This window comes from Ranitomeya variabilis, chromosome 3, assembly GCF_051348905.1.
Source record: "Ranitomeya variabilis isolate aRanVar5 chromosome 3, aRanVar5.hap1, whole genome shotgun sequence".
Taxonomy (NCBI): domain Eukaryota; kingdom Metazoa; phylum Chordata; class Amphibia; order Anura; family Dendrobatidae; genus Ranitomeya; species Ranitomeya variabilis.
The window spans coordinates 138296256-138320125 of NC_135234.1; the positions used below are offsets into that span (position 1 = coordinate 138296256).

Genomic DNA, 23870 nt, shown 5'->3' on the forward strand with positions numbered 1-23870 from the left:
TTTTTTTTTGCAGCCACCGGTAAATGGTTAATTACCGGCGATCGCAACCCGGGAGTCGGTAAAAACTGACCCGAATCATGTTCTCTGGGGTCTCGGCTACCCCCGGCAACCGAGACCCCAGAGAAAATCTGACTCTGGGGGCCCTATACACTTTTTCCACAGCGCCGTTAATTAACGGTGCTGTGGGTTAAGTACCCTTAACTACCGCCGTTAAGAGTATAGGTGGTCGTTAAGGGGTTAAGCTGCTGTGTGTACTCTGCACCTCACCTGCCTGTGGACATACTGTCCTTTAACCCCTTCATACGGAAGCCTGTTTTCACCTTCCTGACCAGACCAAATTTTTCAATTCTGACCAGTGGCACTTTATGTGGCTATAACTCTGGAACGCTTCAATGGATTTCAAAGATTGTGAGAATGTTTTCTTGTCACATATTTTACTTCATGTTAGTGGTAACATTTGTTCGAAGTGACTTGCATTTATTTGTGAAAATATCGGATTATTTGGCGCAAATTTGAAAAATGGTGATATTTTCAAACTTTTAATTTTGATGCCGTTAAATCAGAGTTATGTCTCACAAAATAGTTAATAACATTTCTAATATGTCTACTTTACCTCAGCACAATTTTTCAAACAAAAGTTTTTTTGTTAGGAAGTTATAAGGGTTAAAAGTTGACCAGCGATTTTTATTTTTTCCAACAAAATTTACAAAACAATTTTTTTTTAAGGAACCACCTCACATTTGAAGTGACTTTGGGGGGCCTAACCCACAGAAAATACCTAAAAGTGACACTATTCTAAAAACTGCCCCCCTCGAGGTGTTCAAAACTATATTCAAATGCTATTAACCCTTCATGTTTTTCATGGTAATTAATGGAATGTGGAAGAAGAAAAAAATGAACATTTACTTTTTTCACAAAAATTTAACTTTAGACCCAAATTTTTAGCTATTTTCGCAAGGGTAACAGGAACAAATGGACCCCAAAATTTGTTGTGCAATTTCACCAGAGAACACAAATACCCCATATGTGGGACAAAACTGTTTAGGCTAGGTTCACATTGCGTTAGGGCAATCCGTTTAGCGCTAGCGCTAGCTGATTGTGCTAATGCAATGTATTTGTAGGGGCCGCGCTAACGTCCCCGCTCTCGCAGATCCCAAGCTGCAAGCAGCGTCCGAGGCGTGCCACAAAAGAACGGCACATCGCTAGCGCGAGCCGAAAAAGGCACGCGCTAGCGATGCGCTTCAGGCTGAAACAACGTTGCTGTCAATGGGTGCGCTAACGGACCCGTTGCATGGCGTTAATTGCGACATTTTTGCCGTGCAACGCTGTCCGTTAGCGATCACCCACTAACGCAATGTGAACCTAGCCTTAGCGCACGGCAGGGCTCAGAAGGGAAGAAGTATCATTTAACATTTCAAATTAAAAATTTGCTGTAATCATGTCGCATTTGGAGAGCCCCTGATGTGGCTAAACAGTGTAAATTCCCCCAAAGTGATCCTATTTTGGAAACTAGACCCTCAAGCAATTTATCTAGATGTGTGGTGAGCACCTTGACCCCCAAGATGCTTCATAAAATTTTATAACGTTGAGTGGTGAAAATAAAAAAATCACATTTTCCACACAAAAAATGAACCCCAAAACTTGTTGAGCAATTTCTCCTGAGTACACCGATACCACATATGTGGCACCATACAAAACTCAGAAGGGAAAAAGCGCCATATTGGAGTTCAGATTTTGCTGGACTGGTTTAAGGGTGCCATGTCACATTGGTAGAGCCCCTGATGAGCCAGAAAAGTAGAAACCCCAGATAAGTGACCTCATTTTACAAACTACACCTCAATTAATAAATCTATGGGTGCAGTGATCATATTGACATATTTTCCAAAAACAAGCAGCAGTGGATGTTGCTCAGTGAAAATTGCAAACTGCCATTGTGGTGTCCGTATGTTGCAGTCCCTAGTACGTTGAAGTCACCAGTACATTATAGTGCCCAGATCATGCTTGTGGAGACATGCACCTGTAAATTAGGCAGGCTGTCATCACTACAAATATGCAAAACTTGTGGACACTAAAAGTGGTTTAAGCACACTGTGGTGCTCAGAAGGGAGGGGGCATTTGGATTTGAGTGCGCAAAATATGCTGAATTTATTTTGAGGAGCGAGAAGCTATAGCGCTTTTCCAAAGCCTTTGTACTACCAAAAACGTGTAGGCCCCCTATATTTCCATTAACAGGTAATGGACCTGAGTGGGAACTTGTTTTTTTGTGGACTGATTTGAAACTTTTGTAGGCAACATTTTACATAATGACCCGTAGAAGCGCTGCAATAGCACGAAACGGCCGTCGTTGATCCCTGCTCCCCTCCCCTCCATTTGCACTCCCCCGAGCCATATTGCCTTGCGCAGGCGTGTACTCCGGAGGACAGAGAATGAACTTCAATCCAATGTTGCAGCCAGCATGCAGCCAGTGGGTAAGGAAAGGGTGAATCAAACACCCGAAAACCCCGCCCATATGATTCAAAACTGGTCCCGCCAAATTCAGGTGACAGGTTCCCTTTAAGCTTTCTCATGTTTACTGTTATGACCTGGTGGTTAAGAGGCCACACTGATATGACCTGGTGGCTAAAGCGCAACATGGGACGAGCTCTGAGATGGTGGTATCTCTACTGACTGCAGTCCCTAATCCTAACAACAACACTAGTAATAGCCGTGGGATGTTCCTAACTCTCCCTAGACACCTCTTCACAGCCTAAGAACTAACTACCCCTAAAGAAGGAAATAGAAAGTTATCTTGCCTCAGAGAAAACCCCAAAAGGAAAGATAGCCCCCTGTTATGATTGAACTGGTGGTTAGGAGCACTAGAAATGACCAGATGAGCAAATTAGTAATACAGGACGAGCTCTGGGGAGTGGGAGCTCTGCTGACCGCAAGCCCTAATCCTATCACAACAACTAGAAATAGCCGTGGAGCATTCCTGACTCTGCCTAGACGCCTCTTCACAGCCTAAGAGCTAACTACCCCTAAAGATAGAAAATACAGCCTACCTTGCCTCAGAGAAATTCCCCAAAGAAATAGGCAGCCCCCACATATATTGACTGTGAGTTAAGATGGAAGTCACAAACACAGAATGAAATAGGTTTCAGCAAAGGAGGCCGGACTGAACTAATCAGACTGAGGATAGAAAAGGTATCTTTGCGGTCAGCATAAAAAACTAACAAAAAAAACCACGCAGAGTGTGCAAAAGAGAGCACCACACCGACTCACGGCGCGGTGGTGCCACTCTGCATCCCAGAGTTTCCAGCTAACAAGACGAAATCATAATAGCAAGCTGGACAAAAAACAATGATAACAAATAAGCTAGCAGGGACTTAGCTTTTGCTGAAGTACACAGGTCATCTGAAAGATCCAAGAGAACTGAACCAGTACTAGGACATTGACAGCTGGCATCAAGTAATGATCTGAGTGGAGTTAAATAGAGCAGCCAGCCAAGGCCTAAACGAGGTCAGCTGGAGGAGGAACCTCAGAACCAGCAGCTCCACTCACAGCCACCAGAGGGAGTCCATGGACAGAACTCGCCGAAGTACCATTCATAACCACAGGAGGGAGTTCGAGAACAGAATTCACAACAGTCCAGCACATGAGTCCAAATTTGCTGCAACCTGTCCACCACAGAATCCACACCAGGACAGTCAGAAGGCTCAAGCTGCCCTGATGAAAAACGAGGATGAAAACCAAAATTACAAAAGAAAGGCGAAACCAAGGTAGCCGAACTAGCCCGATTATTAAGGGCAAACTCGGCCAACGGCAAAAAGGTCACCCAATCATCCTGATCAGCAGACACGAAGCATCTCAAATAGGTTTCCAAGGTCTGATTGGTTCGCTCCGTTTGGCCATTTGTCTGAGGATGGAATGCTGAAGAAAAAGACAAATCAATGCCCATTTTAGCACAAAAGGACCGCCAAAACCTGGAAACGAACTGGGAACCTCTGTCAGACACAATATTCTCCGGAATACCATGCAAACAAACCACATGCTGAAAAAATAATGGAACTAAATCAGAGGAGGAAGGCAACTTAGGCAACGGTACCAAATGGACCATCTTAGAAAACCGGTCACAAACCACCCAGATGACAGACATCTTCTAAGAAACAGGAAGATCAGAAATAAAATTCATGGAAATATGCGTCCAGGGCCTCTCAGGAATAGGCAAAGGCAAAAGTAACCCACTGGCACGGGAACAGCAAGGCTTAGCCCGAGCACAGGTCCCACAGGACTGCACAAACGAACGCACATCCCGCGACAAGGAAGGCCACCAAAAGGACCTAGCCACCAAATCTCTGGTACCGAAAATCCCAGGGTGACCAGCCAACAGCGAACAATGAACCTCAGAAATTACCCTGCTAGTCCATCTATCAGGAACAAACAGTTTCCCCACAGGACAGCGGTCAGGTTTATCAGCCTGAAACTCCTGAAGTACCCGCCGCAAATCAGGGTAGAAGGCAGAAAGAATCACCCCCTCCTTGAGGATCCCAGCCAGCTCAAGAACTCCCAGAGAATCAGGCAAAAAACTCCTAGAAAGGGCATCAGCCTTCACATTCTTAGATCCCGGAATATACGAGACCACAAAATCAAAACGTGAGAAAAACAGAGACCACCGAGCCTGTCTAGGATTCAACCGCTTAGCAGACTCGAGGTAAATCAGATTCTTATGATCAGTCAAGACCACCACGCGATGCTTGGCTCCCTCAAGCCAATGTCGCCACTCCTCAAATGCCCACTTCATAGCCAACAACTCCCGATTGCCGACATCATAATTACGCTCAGCAGGCGAAAACTTTCTGGAGAAGAAAGCACACGGTTTCATCAAAGAGCCATCAGAATTTCTCTGAGACAAAACGGCCCCTGCCCCAATCTCAGAAGCATCAACCTCAACCTGAAAATGGAGAGAAACATCTGGCTGATGCAACACAGGGGCAGAAGTAAAACGACGTTTAAGCTCCTGAAAGGCCTCAACAGCCGCAGAGGACCAATTCATCACATCAGCGCCCTTCCTCGTCAAATCGGTCAGAGGCTTCACGACACTAGAAAAATTAGCAATAAAGCGGCGATAAAAATTGGCAAAGCCCAAAAATCTCCGAAGGCTCTTTACAGATGTAGGTTGAGTCCAATCATGAATGGCCTGGACTTTAACAGGGTCCATTTCAATAGCCGAGGGAAAAAAAATGAAACCCAAAAAAGAAACCTTCTGAACTCCAAAGAGGCACTAAGACCCCTTCACAAACAACGCATTAGCACGAAGGACCTGAAATACCATCCTAACCTGCCTCACATGAGACTCCCAATGGTGACGAAGACGGGCGAATATGCCCCTTCTCCAAGGACTCCTTTACATAACTCCGCATAGCGGACAGATTGAAAAGTCGGCCCTTAGGGAACTTACAGCCAGGAATCAAATTAATGGCACAATTGCAGTCCCTATGAGGAGGCAGGGAACTGGACTTGGGCTCATCAAATATATCCTGGAAATCCAACAAAAACTCAGGAACTTCAGAAGAAGGGGACGAGGAAATGGACATCAAAGGAATATCACTATGTATCCCCTGACAACCCCAACCAGTTACAGACATAGATCTCCAATCCAGCACTGGATTATGTACCTGTAACCATGGAAAACCCAGCACAACAACATCATGCAAATTATGCAACACCAAAAAGCGAATATTTTCCTGATGTGCTGGAGCCATGTACATGGTTAACTGTGTCCAGTACTGAGGTTTATTCTTGGCCAATGGCGTAGCATCAATCCCCCTTAAGGGAATAGGACTCTGTAAAGGCTCCAAGGAAAAACCACAGCGCTTGGCAAATTCTAAGTCCATTAAGTTCAGGGCAGCGCCAGAGTCCACAAATGCCATAACAGAAAAGGACGACAATGAGCAAATCAGGGTAACAGACAAGAGAAATTTAGGCTGTACAGTACTAATAGTAACAGACCTAGGGACCCTCTTAGTACGCTTAGGGCAATCAGAAATAGCATGAGCAGAATCACCACAGTAAAAACACAGGCCATTCTGACGTCTGAATTTCTGCCTTTCTGCTCTAGTCAAAATCCTATCACATTGCATAGGCTCAGGACTCTGCTCAGAGGACACTGCCATATGGTGCACCACCTTGCGCTCACGCATGCGCCGATCAATCTGAATGGCCAAAGACATTGACTCATTCAGACCAGCAGGTGTAGGAAACCCCACCATAACATCTTTAAGGGCTTCAGAAAGACCCTTTCTAAAAATCGCTGCCAGGGCATACTCATTCCATTTTGTGAGCACAGACCACTTTCTAAATTTCTGGCAGTATACTTCTACTGCTTCCTGACCCTGACACAGAGCCAGCAAAGTTTTTTCTGCCTGATCCACAGAATTAGGCTCGTCATACAGCAATCCGAGCGCTTGAAAAAATGCGTCAATATTAAGCAATGCAGGATTTCCTGGCTCAAGGGAGAATGCCCAGTCCAGCGGGTTGCCACGCAGCAAAGAAATAACAATCTTCACCTGCTGAATGGGGTCACCAGAGGAACGGGGTCTCAGAGCAAAAAACAATCTGCAATTATTTTTAAAATTCAGAAATTTAGATCTATCCCCAGAAAACAAATCAGGAATAGGAATTCTAAGCTCTAATACCGGAGTCTGGACAACATAATCTTGGATACTCTGTACCCTTGCAGCGAGTTGATCCACGCGCAAGGACAGACCCTGAACCTCCATATCAGCACCAAAATCCTGAACCACCCAGAGATTAAGGGGAAAAAAAGACAAAACAAGCTGCAAAGGAAAAAAAAAATGGCTCAGAACTTTATTTTCCCTCTTTTGAGATGCATTTAAAAAAGCTGTACTGTTATGACCTGGTGGTTAAGAGGCCACACTGATATGACCTGGTGGCTAAAACGCAACATGGGACGAGCTCTGAGAAGGTGGAATCTCTACTGACCGCAGTCCCTAATCCTAACAACAACACTAGTAATAGCCGTGGGATGTTCCTAACTCTCCCTAGACACCTCTTCACAGCCTAAGAACTAACTACCCCTAAAGAAGGAAATAGAAAGCTATCTTGCCTCAGAGAAAACCCCAAAAGGAAAGATAGCCCCCCACAAATATTGGCTGTGAGTGAAGAGGGAAATGACGTACACAGAAATGAAATCAGATATCAGCAAAGGAGGCCAATACTAAACTTGATAGACAGAGAGAAAAGGATACTGTGCGGTCAGTATTAAAAACTACAAAATCCACGCAGAGCTTACAAAAATGAACTCCACACCGACTCACGGTGTGGAGGGGCAAATCTGCTTTCCCAGAGCTTCCAGCTAGCCTGAATATGACATAGTGACAAGCTGGACAAAAAGAGACATATTTGCAGAGAAATAGAATCCAAGCAAATGGACAAACAAGGACAAGCAAAAACTTATCTTTTGCTGACAAGGACAGGCCATATGAGAAATGCAAGGAGAGAACAAAATCCAAGCCAAGGACATTGACAGCTGGCATGAACTAAAGCCCAGAGCAGGTTTAAATAACAAACCCAGGCAAGGCGATTAGTGAAGGCAGCTGCCACAGCTACCCAAAGAAGCAGCAGTTCCACTCGAAACCACCAGAGGGAGCCCAAGGGCAGAACCCACAAAAATACCATTAGCAACCACAGGAGGGAGCTCCAGAACGGAATTCACAACAGTTTCCTGCTTCCAATTCATCAATCATAAAACTGCTTAAAGGGGTTATCCAGGACTATTATTACTTTTGTGCATGAGGCATGTTTGCTTACTACCTGTCTGTTATATGGGGGAAGATCTTTGCCGTCTCAGCCAGCAATTCCCTCACTTCATTTCACCTTTTGTCAAGAGAGCAGAGCTTTTCCTTCTAGGTCTGCTCTGTCTACAAATAGCAAAAGACTGTCTGTGACTTCCAAACAGAAATCAGGTGTGTACAGGTGCTTACTAATAGTAGCGATCTCCATATGTAACTAACAAAATAAAGTAGCACTCTGCAGTGCTAAAGCATGCAAACATGAAATATATGAAATTCGAATTGCATTCCTGCTTTAGAAAATAGGAAAAATCGGTCAATTCATATGTACCTGGCAGCTGCGACAACTGCCAACTTCATGATGACTGATAGTTTCCTCCCCGCAGTTAGGTAGTGGAGAGCCGGATGTCAAACAGCCTGACATTGGCGCTGATGCCCTGTCCACAGAGCCAAGCAGAAAAGAAGAAGTTGCTCTATCGACATGGTTTCAGCAGAAGCTGCAGAATCGCCGGCAGGAGCGGTCTTTGACTGATCTGAGTCGGCAAAGATTGGCACAGGGCAGAAGAGGAAGGTGATTAGCAACTACCTGCCTGATACTTCTTAGCCCCATACTGAAGAATAATAACGATAACCCCTTTAATAGATCACACCTAAAGGCAGGTAACATTTACAAGAGACAACCAATGCATTTCATGTTACCTAATAGAGACCACTTGAGATGACAAAAACCTAAAGAAAAATGCAGTGAAAATGGTATACTGGAGGGGGGACTCCTTTATAAACAAATCTGGTCTTGGGGGTGATCTTCTCAGAGAATTTATATTTTAGTATCACTGTACATATCAGAACACAAACTTAATGATTACATCATGCTAGAAATATATTTTTAGGAAACTTGATAATATATTACTTGGTTTCTTTGTAAATTGCTGTGAGTCACACGTACAGCATAGTTACAGCTTACACATTATTCCCTCCTGGCCACTAAGTCCTACAAACAGTCCTAATAAAAAATCTGCAGTCAGTATTATCTAATATATAATTACCAAAGTATTTAACCCACCATGCACTGAAGGCAATGACACAAACCCCATCTTATACACTAATGCTAAATTCACAGGATATCCATGTGTGATATATAGAACGCTCCCATGATGAGCTTAAGGTTGAGTTTTATATTCTGCAGATTTTCTGCACCTGTTAAGTAAATTAGGTTACTAGGGTTTTTTTCACTGCTTTTTAAGTGCATTTTTTTTACATAAGCTGTAGTCGTGTTTTGACGCTGCGTTATTTGTCTTTCTGGTGTCATGTTTTAAACAAAGCTGCTTTGTTTCTAATACTTCATAGTATCTGACAAAACGTTATTACCTATACAGTCACGTGAGAATTACATGTGTCTCCAAAGCTTTTCCGCTGTGGAAACGCACTAAAAATGTATGTGCTTTTTTTTACCTGTGGATTTTCCACATCTAATGCAAGTCTGTGGGAAAAGTTTGCACACAAACTTAGAGTACTCGCAAGAAAAATTTACATATTGCGGATTTAAAACCTGTGCCATAGGTCAGACTCCACTTAGTAAAAAAAAAAAAAAGCAAAGTGGCCATGAGATTTCTATGCATCCCTATAGTGAAACTGTAAGGCGCTGCGTTTTTGACACAAGGAAAACACGCAGCATCAAAAACTCATTGTGAGCACACAGCCTGGACAACCCCTTTTTCAATCCCTTTGTTACCTTCTTGTAAAATATTTACACGTATGCTCCCCTCCGGTGCCGGTCCAGCAGTGTTGGCACTAGCTCTCCAGGGGATCATCTGACATCGTTATGTCACACGATCCCTGCGGCCAATCAGCAGGGGCTTCACTATTCCCGCCCTCCGAAAATCAGATACAACCGGATGAAACATAGTGAATAAGAAGAGGGTTGTCTAAGTCGTCAGAATTTTTCTTCACATACAGCAAACAATGAGGGCATTTACATATCCCTCGGTCTTAATTTTGCTACTAAACAAAAATCCTGATAACAAGGCTTGTGTGCCACCGAACATTTGTTTCCTGGATTATAATACAAGTGAGCCACTGTTTGTTTGTTTTTTTAAGGACAAAATTTAAAAAATCTCCACAATATAGAAATTTAAACACAACTGTCTGCCTCGCAAAGTGTATACTTTATAATAAATCAATATTACACCTGTACACGCCACCTGCATACAGCTATTGGTTACCATCCGATTTCCCCTAGCCAGGGAGATTGAGGCCACTTAGATATTAATAAGGCTGTTTTTGCATTAATCATTTAGCCAACATATGAACTGAGCCCACATATTTGCAGGCAAATGATGGCTGTGATATTCAGCCATCATTTGTCTCTAATAACTGTGCATGAAGTGGTGCTCTTCCTATGATTTTTAACCTGTTAAATGCTGTGGTCAATCTATGACAGCAAAATTTACAGTGTACCGGAAGGGCGACTCATCATTCGAAGCGCCAATCAGCACCCCCATGATAAGGGAACTACTCTGAACGCCATTTTCTAGTTAGTGTTCAAAGGAGACTGTGAGTTTTACTATATATACAGCAATACTGCTGTATTGCTGTATATAGTACAAGCAAGTAAAGGATAGCAGGTACAAGTCTAACAAATAAAGTAATGAAAAAAGTAAAAAAAAAAACTATATATAAAAATTCACATCATCTACCATTTCCCCTATTTTTATTTATTTTTTAATAGTACACATATTTGCTCTTAGTAAGTCCATATAACTTCGATCAAAATTCAAAATGAAATAAACTGATCAGTAAATGGTGCGCTGGGAAAAGAAAAATCTAAACTCCAGAATTATGGGTCTTTCTTCTGCCACAACCCTGCAAAAATATGCAACATCGTATCTACCTGTACAAGGGAAGTAACTTAAAATGTACAATATATATATATATATATATATATATATATATATATATATATCCCAATTGTAGCAGATGCTACTGCTAAGGGTAGCCCAACCAGTTATTAGGCTTAGGGGACAATTATTTTTTCACACAGGGCCCTGTGGGTTTGGATTTCCTTTTACCTTTAAATTTCTACATTGGACAAAGTCCTCTACCCCAGCGCAGATGTGGAGCGAGTTGTAATAGACCGGTTTGTGCACTTCCTTGTGAGTCCGATGCAGACTTGGGTGGCCCAGAGATTGTCGGAACTTCGATGACTTAGTTGAAAGTTATCAGGAGGTCAACGGTTCCTTGGGGAGTTATCCCACTCCATATAGGGGGTCAGAAGTTAAAAAGGGGGTGGGGCATCCCAAGTTCAATGGGGCAACAAAGGTCATGCCGAGGGTCTCATTGGAGGATGTAATATGCTGCAGATGTCATGGTCCATAGCTGCCTATTGTCCCCTGACCTCTGAGCAAATGGACATATTCCAAAGGAGAACACCAGGAGCGTTATTTTTTGATTAAAAAATCACTAAGAAATACACACATGTAAAAGTACACCAAATAAGGACACCATTAGCTGACATCCAGTACCATATCCATAACAATATCAATGAAATTCACATTTACATATATAAATAAGGAAAGAAAGGTCTGCCACCTGCAAAAACCCCAGAACCACCAAGCCTATTAATTCCACCCACCGTCAATGGATCTAAACAATTCTATTTGTTCCATAAGGATCAGGCTTGTGATAAGCCCAAGGTTAGCTCTGGCCTTTGAGAAATCCCTTAATAAACCTCCATAAAAAGCCAAATGGCATAAAATCTAACATAGGGATAACACATAGCGAACCTCTCACCAGGTACTGGAGTCCCCTGAATTGGGTGCCACCCCGACGCGCGTTTCGCTGCAATTATGCACGCTTTCTCCCCTTGAGAAAAAACAAGCTTTTATATGGCTATAGTGACAGAAAAATAAGTTACGGCTCTTGGAAGAAGGAGAAGAAAAAACGCAAATGCAAAAACAGAAAACTGTGATGTCATGAAGGAGGTTAAAGAGCGCAAAAGAGGTTCAATGCAAACCTAGGAGACCGCAGAGTGTTAAACACGTGTTTTCCGTAGAATTAGAGGTTTGTGGCAAATCAAATTTTGGAGGAGAATTCGGCAAAGCTGGTAAATTCTAATTTCAAAAGATTCATTCATCCATTCATAGAAATACCTCTGGATAAAAGCTCACTGAACATCAATGTTTTGTGGAAAACAAGATTTTTGCACAAGTTTTTGATGTTGGCTATGGGGCAATATTACATAAGTGATGGGCAGAGTGCATCAACAGTAATGGGAATCTTAAGGTCTCATTCAGATGTCTGTTTTCTCATGCTTTCTTGTATGTGGAGAAAAAAAAGTTTTCCACCTTCTCCTATGTGTCAGTCTGTGAAAAAGTGATCACACTCTAATGCCCTCCGAGTACGAGAACAACAGACAGATTACTTTAATCAGACTTTGATCAGAGTTTGATCAGAGTCTGGGCTGAGTCTCATCTGTTTTTCTTGTATGTGGAGGAAAAAAAAATTTCTCCACCTTCTCCCATGTGTCAGTCCGTAAAAATCAGTCCTCACTCGAATGGCTTTTAACAGACCCATAGACTTATATTGCTGATTTTGATTCAATCCTTTTATAAATGGACCACTGTGTCCGAGGAAAAAGCTAACATGTGAACAGCCCCATTGACTATCATAGGTACAAGTATTATCAGGGCCGGCTTTAGGCAAAGTGGGGCCCTGGGCAAAAGTATAAAATGGGGTCCCAAATGCAAACATACTGCACCATCACACAGAAACTTGTTTCCCAGCCTCTTTACACCAGCTGAGGAACAATGATGGAACAGAATGGTCACTAGTAGATCAATCTGTCCAATCCAATTAATCGATGAATAGTCAGCATTTTGCTTGTTTAGTATAATACACCCATAGTCCTCTATATAGGTTAATATGCATGACAGTCCTCCATATTATATAATGCACACCCCATAATCCTCCCCATAAGGTATAATATATCCCATAGTCCTCTATATAGTATAACACACTCCCCCATAGTCTTGCATATAGTATAATACACTCCTCATAGTCCTCTGCATAGTATAATGCACCCCCATAGTCCTCCATGAAGTACAATGCACTCCACATAGTATAATGCACCCCATAGTTATTCATATAGTATAATCCATTCCCCATAGTCCTCGATACAGTATAATGCAGTCCCATATAGTACATATAGTATAATGCATTGCCCATAGTCCAATAGAGTAGAATGCAGCCACCACATAGTATAATGCACCCCATAATACTCGATAAAGTATAATGCAGCCCCCATAGAATATAATTAAACCACTCATATAGTATAATACATCCCCCATAGAATATAATGCAGCCCCCCCATAGAATATATTGCAGTTCTACAGTATTATTGCCACCACAAACTCACTCACCGTCATCTGAAGCCCTCTCCTCCATTATTGCTTTCAACTGTATCAGCATCTATGATACAGTTCAATGCAGCGCGGGGTGGTCTGGTGCTGGCGCCGGGCACCCTGGCTCATGAACCCCATAGTGGCTGCTATTAGCGTCACGCCACTGTCTGGTGCCCCCTGGGGGAGCGGGAGCCCTAGGCAGCTGCCTCATCTGCCGGCCCTGAGTGTTATCCACGAAAATGACAAATAGGCACTCGTACGAGAAACACTGATGTCTGAATAAGGCCTAAAAAGGGAAAATGCACAAGCACAGATGGCGTGCACTTGACGACTTCCTCTGGTTTCTCCCCATCAAAACCTGCAAAAACATCTTGGAGTCACAAGATTTTCACATAATGAGAAGCTTCTCACCCATGTAATCATCACTATCAGTACATTGTTTCTTTCACCTAGAGAATTGTAGGGGGACAGTGGAGCACAGCTCGTTCTGTGCTGGAGGGATCTGAACAGGAAAAAAAAGAGAAGTCCAAATAGGGAAGACAAACAAAAGACACGAAACACGTGAATGTAAAGAGATTTGCTAACAGCAAAGACCTGCAAATAAAAAAGGTAAGAAAAGATGAACTCACAAAAAATGACTAAGGAATGTGCTACTGTATCTAACAAGGTGTAAACTCAAAGTGTGAATTTTAGGATATTTGCAACAAAATCTCACTGTAGAAAACAGAAAAGTTCACAAGGCTGACTTAATGAGGTACTGTATGTCATTTATTGCAAACAGCTCAAAGCTCATTTATCCAGTTTTCTAATATACTTTGACTAACAATTATTTGCGGTTTTTAATGTACGCGAGTAATCGATGAATAGGAAGCTCTTTGGTAATACTTATGTGACAAACACACAAGCACCTGGCTCAGCGACAGTAAACCAGTATAAAAGTGCCGTATAAATAGTATGTTAGCTTTATTATACAAGTCGCTGCAAAAATAGTGATACCAAACATACTGCTTAGTTTTTCTTAGGGAATGGTTTACTATTTTTGCTGTGAAAAGGCTCTTTCACACATCATCAGTTTCTTGTGCGTGTACTAACAGTTATTTTTATTGACAGATCATAGACCCATTACAACAATCAGTTTGTTCTTACTCAGGCTATGTGCACACTTCAGGATTTCTAGCAGATATTTTCCTGACAAAAACCGGACATTTCTGCCAGAAATCCGCATGCGTTTTTTTCGTGTTTTTGACGCTTTTTTTGTGCGTTTTTTTCCAAATGCATAGAATTGCAGGAAAAACGAGGAAAATCCGCAAAATTAATGAACATGCTGCTTTTTTTACCGCGATGCGTTTTTTTCTGCGAAAAAAATGCATGCGGATTTCTGGTAGAAATGTCCGGTTTTTGTCAGGAAAATTTATCCTAGAAATCCTGAAGTGTGCACATAGCCTGAGTAAGAACACACTGATTGTTGTAATGGGTCTATGATCAAAAGATTCATTCATCCATTCATAGAAATGTCTCTGGTTAAAAGCCCACTGAACATCAATGTTTTGTGGAAAACAAGATTTTTGCACAAGTTTTGGATGTTGGCTATGGGGCAATATTACATAAGTGATGGGCAGAGTGCATCAACAGTAATGGGAATCTTAAGGTCTCATTCAGATGTCTGTTTTTCTCATGCTTTCTTGTATGTGGAGAAAAAAAAAAGTTTTCCACCTTCTCCTATGTGTCAGTCTGTGAAAATGTGATCACACTCTAATGCCCTCCGAGTACAAGAACAACAGACAGATTACTTTAATCAGACTGTGATCAGAGTTTGGGCTGAGTCTCATCTGTTTTTCTTGTGCACAAAACATGCAGAATGCATTCTAAATGATAGGATGCATAATGTATGCATTTTTAATGAGTTTTTATAGCTTTTTTATCGCGAAAAAATGCACAAAAACTGTGAAAAAACCTAAATGTGTGCACATACCCTCAAGTCTTTTTTTTTTTCCTCTTTTTGCAGTGCGACTGAAAGCAAAAATATAAAAATGGAGATATATCTATCTGACTTTGATCCATATTGCAAGTCAAGAGCAACAAAGCAAGACCAGTCAATATAGATAAGAGGCTCTAGAAGTATTACCCTAATGGCTCATTTATTCACAATTGCGCTTTTCTTCATATGAGAGCTATCCTGGCTTTTGCTTTAAGGCTGCATCGTATCATGTTTTTTTCCCACATACTTGAAAATGTTTTCTTACCAGTGTGCTGAATCCATTTTTGGTCTGTCAGTTTTTTTATAATCCTTATTGCGTCCATTTTTCTCATATTAAAAAATAAATTCTTAACTTCTCACAGTAAACAGTAAAATATAGCCGTGTTACCAGATTTTCATGGATAGCACTTGTACCTATGTTTTACCTCAGTATTTGTAAGCCAAAGCCAGGAGAGGAACAATCAGAGGAAAAGTATAGCAGAAACGTCACCACTTCGGTATTATCACCCACTCCTGGTTTTGGCTTACAAATACGGAGGTAAAAAAACGCACCAAATACTGAACGTGTGCACATGGCCTAACCGTTTTTCTTGTACAAGAAAAATCTATGACGTCTGAATGAGGCCTAACTCTGCCACATCCTAGTACCTAAACATTTTGCGATATGTCCACAGGTGTGAGGTTTATATATAACTGAACTCCTCGTGTTCTCTCCCTCTACTAACCTACCTTTGCCTGACATTGCCATCTCCGTGTGCGGTTCCACCATTACTCCAAAGCAACATGCCCACTGTCTTGGGGTCATCCTTGATTCCGAGCTTTCATTCACCCCCCACATCCGATCATTGGCTCGCTCTTCTTATCTGCATCTCAAAAACATTTCTAGAATTCGCCCTTTTCTTACTTTCGACTCTGCAAAAACTCTTACTGTCTCACTTATTAATTCTCGTCTGGACTATTGTAACTCTCTACTAATCGGCCTCCCTCTTACCAAACTCTCCCCGCTCCAATCTGTCCAGAATGCTGCTGCCAGGATCATATTCCTCACCAACCGTTACACTGATGCCTCTACCTTGTGCCAGTCATTACACTGGCTACCCATCCACTCCAGAATCCAGTACAAAACTACTACCCTCATCCACAAAGCACTCCATGGCTCAGCACCACCCTACATCTCCTCTCTGGTCTCAGTCTACCACCCTACCCGTGCCCTCCGCTCCGCTAATGACCTCAGGTTAGCATCCTCAATAATCAGAACCTCCCACTCCCGTCTCCAAGACTTTACACGTGCTGTGCCAATTCTTTGGAATGCACTACCTAGGTTAATATGATTAATCCCCAATCCCCACAGTTTTAAGCGTGCCCTAAAAACTAATTTGTTCAGACTGGCCTACCACCTCAATGCATTAACCTAACTATCCCTGTGTGCCCTATTTAAAAAAAAAAACAGGTTCCTCGCATCATGTTCTGATGCACTTTATGCAGTTAATAGCCCTCTGTGTCTGTACTGCTACATACTTAGGCAGTAACTGGTTCATGCAGCTTTACATGAACACCCGAGCCTTACACTATGGCTGGTCCAAATAACTAAAGCAATTGTTACCATCCACCTCTCGTGTCTCCCCTTTTCCTCATAGGTTGTAAGCTTGCGAGCAGGGCCCTCATTCCTCCTGGTATCTGTTTTGAACTGTGATTTCTGTTATGCTGTAATGTGTAATGTCTATTGTCTGTACAAGTCCCCTCTATAATTTGTAAAGTGCTGCGGAATATGTTTGCGCTGTATAAATAAAAATTATTATTATTATTATTATTTATATATTGCAAAGTGACTTTTTATTCACTTGAATTTATATAACATTTGTAGTTTGCATTATTGTGCAACTGCTATAGGGCTTTTCCCCATTGGACTAAGGATGCCGTCACACTAGCAGTATTTGGTCAGTATTTTACAACAGTATTTGTAAGCCAAAACCAGGAGTGGGTGATAAATGCAGAAGTGGTGCATATGTTTCTATTATACTTTTCCTCTATTTGTTCCACTCCTGGTTTTGGCTTACAAATACTGATGTAAAATACTGACCAAATACTGCTAGTGTGACGGCAGCCTTACCCGCCAACATTCCCATATGGAAGCACAGCTAGTATGCCATTCATTATCACAGATTTTTTTCCATGTGAATAGTCTCTGAAGCACCTGAATTTGGAAGTGGACACCCTATTACCTTGCCTGGGTATATCGCATTGGTTTAGATCGAATTCGACTCATGTGAATGTAGTCTGACTGATATTTAAACACTCAGTCTATCAGATGCATATCAATAGGATATACCATGTACTTTCAACGTGGTCCCCCCACATTGAGGCCCCATTCTCGCGATGCTGCGCCCAGCACGAGTGTCTACTGGATAATGGCATCTCTTATCCATAGGATATAGATCTCCCAGATGGGGACAGCCCTATGTAATTTGTATTCTAAAATTAATGTATACATTTTTTTTTTCGGTAATCAGATGAAAAATATTTCTACAGGTGCTTTAAATAAACCCAATCAGTCCTCACCCTCAGTTCTTTAGGCATGTTAGCCCCTGTGTGCATTGTATTAATGTAAAAATTCAATCTGAAAGGAGAAATTTCCCTGCACAGTGAACGAGATAAAAAAACTATGAGAAAATAAGAGGGAATCGGGTTTGATAATAGTACACAGTGCCCAAGGCCACGTCTGTCGGGCAGCGCCACTAAGCCACAGATTGTTCTATCTGCAATATAAAACCTGACACGGGTTTTATTATTTGCCATCACGGTCAAAGTAATGTTTGAAAATGATTTGATTTATTTTGTCACTTGGAACCTTATATCTGTTAGAAATTTCTTTTTTCACCAATTATTGTGAAATTAATAAGATAATGGTCAATAATTAATATAAATGAAAAAAAACTCAGGGAAAACAAAAGTAGTGAACATTTTACTGCAATATACACTGCTCAGTCATAACGTGAACCCCCCCCCCCCTGACTAATATTGTGTAGGTCTTCCTCTGACCACTAAAATAGCTTTGATCAACTGAGCCATGGTGACCTTAACCCCTTCATGACCTTGGGATTTTCCGTTTTTCCGTGTTCGTTTTTCGCTTCCCTCCTTCCCAGAGCCATAACCTTTATTATTTTTCTGTCAATATGGCCATGTGAGGGCTTATTTTTTGCGAAACAAGTTGTACTTTTGAACGACATCATTGGTTTTAGCATGTCGTGTACTAGAAAACGGGAAAAAATTCCAAGTGCGGTGAAATTACAAAAAAGTGCAATCCCACACTTGTTTTTTGATTGGCTTTTTTGCTAGGTTCACTAAGTGCTAAAACTGACCTGCCATTATAATTCTCCAGGTCATTACGAGTTCATAGACACCTAACATGACTAGGTTATTTTTTGTCTAAGTGGTGAAAAAAATTCCAACTTTGCTAATAAAAAAAAGAAAAGAAAATTGCGCCATTTTCAGATACCCGTAGCGTCTCCATTTTTCATGATCTGGGGTCGGTTGAGGGCTTATTTTTTGCGTGCCGAGCTGGCATTTTTAATGATACCATTTCAGTGCAGATAAGTTCTTTTGATCACCCGTTATTGCATTTTAATGCAATGTCGCGGCGACCAAAAAGACGTAATTCTGGCGTTTCGAATTTTTTTCTCGCTATGCTGTTTAGCGATAAGGTCAATGCTTTTTTTTATTGATAGATCAGGTGATTCTGAACGTGGCAATACCAAATATGTGTGGGTTTGATTTTTTTTTAATTGATTTATTTTGAATGGGGCGAAAGGGGGGTAATTTAAACTTTTATATTTTTTTTATTTTTTTCACTTTTTTTTAACTTTTTTACTTTTTTTTTACTTTTGAGAAGCTGGCACAACTCGATCGCCTCTGCTACATAGCAGCAATCATCAGCGCCGGTTAAATGCCGCTGTCAGCGTTTGACAGCGGCATTTAACTAGTTAATAGCGGCGGGTGAATTCTATTTTTCACAAAAATATTCTTTTAGCCTCAATTTTTTTCATTTTCACATGTGCAACAGGATATAATGGATCATAAAATTTGTTAAGCAATGTCTCCTGAGTACACTGATACCTCATATGTTGGGGTACACCACTGTTTGGGTGCACGGCAGAGCTCGGAAGGGAAGGAGCGCCATTTGACTTTTTGAATGAAAAATTAGCTCCAATCTTTAGCGGACACCATGTCCCGTTTGGAGAGCCTCTGTGTGCCTAAACAATGGAGCACCCCCACAAGTGACCCCATTTTGGAAACTAGACCCCCCCAAGGAACTTATCTAGATGCATAGTGAGCATTTTGAACCCCCAGGTGCTTCACAAATTAATCTGTAAAAATGAAAAAGTACTTTTTCACAAAAATTTTCTTTTAGCCTCAATTTTTTTTATTTTCACATGGGCAACAGGATAAAATGGATCCTAAAATTTGTTTGGAAATTTCTCCTGAGTACACTGATACCTCATATGTGGGGGTAAACCACTGTTTGGGCACACAGCAGGGCTCAGAAGGGAAGGAGCGCCATTTGACTTTTTGACATACATAGTGTACATCAGGTTGCTGTGTGTGTGTTGTAGTGTACGTCAGGTTGGTGTGTGTGGTGTATACTACACCACACACACCAACCTGACGTACACCACACCACACACCAACCTGAAATACACTACACCACACACACACCAACCTGATGTAGTGTCAGGTTGCTGAGTGTGGCGTAGTGTACATCAGGTTGGTGTGTAGTGTACATGTGGTGTAGTACACGTCCGGTTGGTGTACGCGTGGTGTAGCATACACCACACACAGCAACCTGACGTACACCACACCACACACCAACCTGACATACACTACAACACACACATCAGCCTGACGTACAGTAGAGTCAGGTTGGCGAGTGTGGAGTAGTGTACATCAGGTTGGTGTGTAGTGTACATGTGGTGCAGTGTACGTCAGGCAGGTGTGTGTGTGGTGTATACTACACCACACACACCAACCTGACGTACACCACACCACACACCAACCTGACGTACACACCACACACACCAAACTGATGTAGTGTCAGGTTGGTGAATGTGGCGTAGTGTACATCAGGTTGGTGTGTAGTGTACATGTGGTGTAGTGTACGTCAGGATGATGTGTGTGTGGTGCATACTACACCACACACACCAACCTGATGTACACCACACCACACACCAACCTGACATACACTACACCACACACACCAACCTGACGTTAGGGTCAGGTTGGTGTGATTGGTGTAGTGTACGTCAGGTCGGTGTGTGGTGTAGTGTACGTCAGGTTGGTGTGTGTGGTGTATTTTGTATATCAGGCTGGTGTGGAGTTCTGTAGTGGAATAATATCAGGATGTGTCTAGTCCACGGACGTGTGATGAATTCTGAAGCATTCATTCAAACACAGTCCAGGTTTGTCGGGACACGTTTCACATTGGAAACGAGTTTCCCTTCTTATCCCCCTTTTATAGCATACCCGGCACCTTTTTCTTTTTCGCCCCTCACCAGGAAAATGTTGCCCTGGTACCATATGGGAACCTTGAGTTCCAGTGGTGCTGGGGCCCGCTCCTTCCTAGTCTCCAAACATCAGGGCTTTTATCACCGCCTCTTGGAACTCAAGGAAACTGTTGTTGGTCTGGCCTGCACATCGTGATAGCACGTATGCATTATACAGTGCCATTTGTACGATGTGCACAGCCAGTTTTTTATACCACACCTTCGCCTTCCGCATGGCACTATAGGGCTGGAGGACTTGATCAGAAAGATCAACTTCTTCCATGTGTTTGTTGTACCCCAGGGAACAGTCCGGTTTGTGGACCTGTGCTTGCGTACCTCGAACGGTGGTGGCCGTGGTGCCGGGACCATGGATTGTTGTCAAGAAAAAAACATCCCTTTTGTGTTTGAACTTGACCGCAAGCATGTTGCCGCTATATTGGGCTCGGCTCTCACCTTTTGGGAGAGTCTGCTCAATTAGAGACAAAGGGAGACCCCTCAGGTTTCTGCGCACAGTACCGCAAGCTGCGGTAGCTCTGGCAGAGAGGGATTGAAAGAGTGGGATGCTTGTATAAAAGTTATAAACCTACAAATGGTAACCTTTATCAAGCAGTGGGTGGACCAAACCTCATACTATTTTCCCACTCACCCCCAGAGCAGGTGGACATTCTGGGGGCTGGATCCTGGTGTCCTTTCCTTGATAAACTCTAAGGGCTCATTTCCACTTGCGAGAAACACGTCCGTGTCTCGCATGTGAAAACCAAGCTGTGACGCCGGCACTACAGAGTGGAGCGTGCGGCCGCATAGGAACACATGGAGCTGCACGCTCTGCTCCAAAGTGCCGGTGCCACAGCTTGGTTTCCACATGCGAGACACGGACGTGTTTCTTGCAAGTGGAAATGAGCCCTAAAGCTGAGAGTGTACCCTGAGGTACTCTCACAGATCTTATAGAGCTTTATCCCGTACCTCGCCCTCTTGCTGGGCAGGTACTGACGGAACTGAAGCCTCCCTTTGAATTGGATGAGGGATTTATCCACACAAATTTCCCTTTGGGGAATGTACACTTCAGCAAACTCGTTGCTGAAGTGTTCGACAACTGGCCGAATTTTGAACAGTCTATCAAAATTCGGCTTATCGCGGGGAAGGATGTCCGTATTGTCCCTAAAATGGAGAAATTTATAAATCGCCTCAAAACTTTTGCGAATCATAATCATGCCATATATTGGAGTTTGATATAAAATATCAGTACTCCAGTATTGGCAAATTTCTAGTTTCTTCACAATCCCCATGTGAAGGACCAGTCCCCAATATTTCATCATTTCTACTGAGTCAACGGGACTCCAAGTAGAAAATGAAGAAATAGGGTTTTCGGCAAAAAATTGCAGGGCATACAAGTTGGTTTGCTCCACCATAAGACTGATAATTGACTCCGAGAAAAAGACTTTGAAAAAGTCTATTTCCCGGAGGTTGCCAGTCTGGAACTGGATTCCTGATTGGGGAACAAAATCAGGAATCTGTGGAGCAAAATTTTCAGGGACGGGGGTCCAGGTGGGGGCACTAGTGCTAGATTGGGCGTGACTAGCACTAGATTGGGAGTTACTCACACTTGGCTGTGGGTCTTTTCCACCGGCCTCCGACTCTTCTTCCCTGGGCTCCGTCTCTTCTTCCCTGGGCTCTGGACGATTTCTCGTCCTGCGACTTCTTGGTGGTGGCGAGTCCGTGTCACTGGAGGAGGAATAGTGGGAGGAATAGAGAAAGGTAGGGTAATCTCCCTCACTATCAGCTTCGGAGGCAATAAAAGAATATGCCTCCTCTGCCGAGTACAGCCTTTGTAACTGGCATGAGCCGGACATTGTGTGTGTGGTGTGTGTGTAAAAAAACTAAACTTTATTATAGTGTGCATGTGTGTGTGTGTATGTGGAGTGTTTAGTGAAACTTTCTACTGCAGGAGGGGGCTGAGGAGATGCAGGAGCTGGCAGCTGCAGCAAGGGGAGTGATCAGCGGGGCACGGGAGCGATCAGCAGGGCGCGGGAGCGATCAGCGGGGCACTGGCGCGATCAGCGGGGCACTGGCACGATCAGGGGGGCACGGGCGTGATCAGCGTGGCACGGGGGCGATCAGCGGGGCAGGAGGGAGCTGTCAAGCGAAGGGGCCTGAGGAGATGCAGGAGCCGGCAGCAGCAGCAGGGGGGGGTGGTCAGGGGGTGATCACGGTGATCAATGGGGCGGGTGATCACCAGGGGGCAGAAGGGGGCTGTCAGGAGCGGGGGGAAGGAGGGGGCAGGGGAGATGTAGGAGCCTGCAGCTGGGAAGGGTGATCACTGGGCAGGGGGGTGATTTCCGGGGCGTGGGAGGGAGTGGAGGTCGTGGGGGGAGCGGGAGGCAGAAGGCGGGGGGAGTACCGGAAGTCGGACAGATGGCGATCAGCGGAGCAAGAGGGAGCTGTCAGGCGAAGGGGCCTGAGGAGATGCAGGAGCCAGCAGCAGCAGGGGGGGTGATCAGGGGGGCAGAAGGTGGCTGCCAGGAGCGGGGGGGAAGGAGGGGGCAGGGGAGATGTAGGAGCCTACAGCAGGGAAGGGTGATCACTGGGCAGGGGGGTGATTTCTGGGGCGTGGGAGGGAGTGGAGGTCGGGAGGGGGCATCGGACGGTGGGGGGGATCGGACGGGGGTGGAGCGGGAGGCAGAAGGGGGAGTATCGGAAGGTGGCAGCGATTAGGCAGCGGCAGCGATCAGGAGTTAGCAGCGGCGATCAAGCGGTGGGGGCAGCAGGCAGGAACCTCACTCTTCAGCTTCCACGGAAGGGATGAAGCTGGAGAGTGATGTCAGACATGTTTCACTCCGCCCCTCCACATCTGATAGGAGGGAAAGCGTCACATGGACGCTTTCTCCAATCAGAGCTGGAGGGGGTGAAACAGAGGTCACAGGAGCGATCATGGCCATGGGGGGCAAAGCCACCCCCCTGGGGTCAACTAGAGGTCCTCACGTACCTGCGGGTCGGGTGACTTTTCATTGACCCCGGTCACCCGACCCGCAGGAACGCGATCAAACCATGACGCATATGCTGCGTCATAGGTCGGATTGGCACCGACTTTCATGATGCAGCGTATGCATCATAGGTCGGGAAGGGGTTAAACAACAACCACAAGACATATTTCATTACCCAAGGTATC

The 23870-nt window shown here is 43.6% G+C and overlaps 1 protein-coding gene across 2 annotated transcripts in view; it reads right to left on the minus strand.

Annotated features, from left to right (window-relative positions):
- DHRSX (dehydrogenase/reductase X-linked) overlaps window positions 1-23870 on the minus strand; it is a 531490-nt gene that overhangs the window by 362236 nt on the left and 145384 nt on the right. The window lies entirely within an intron of this gene.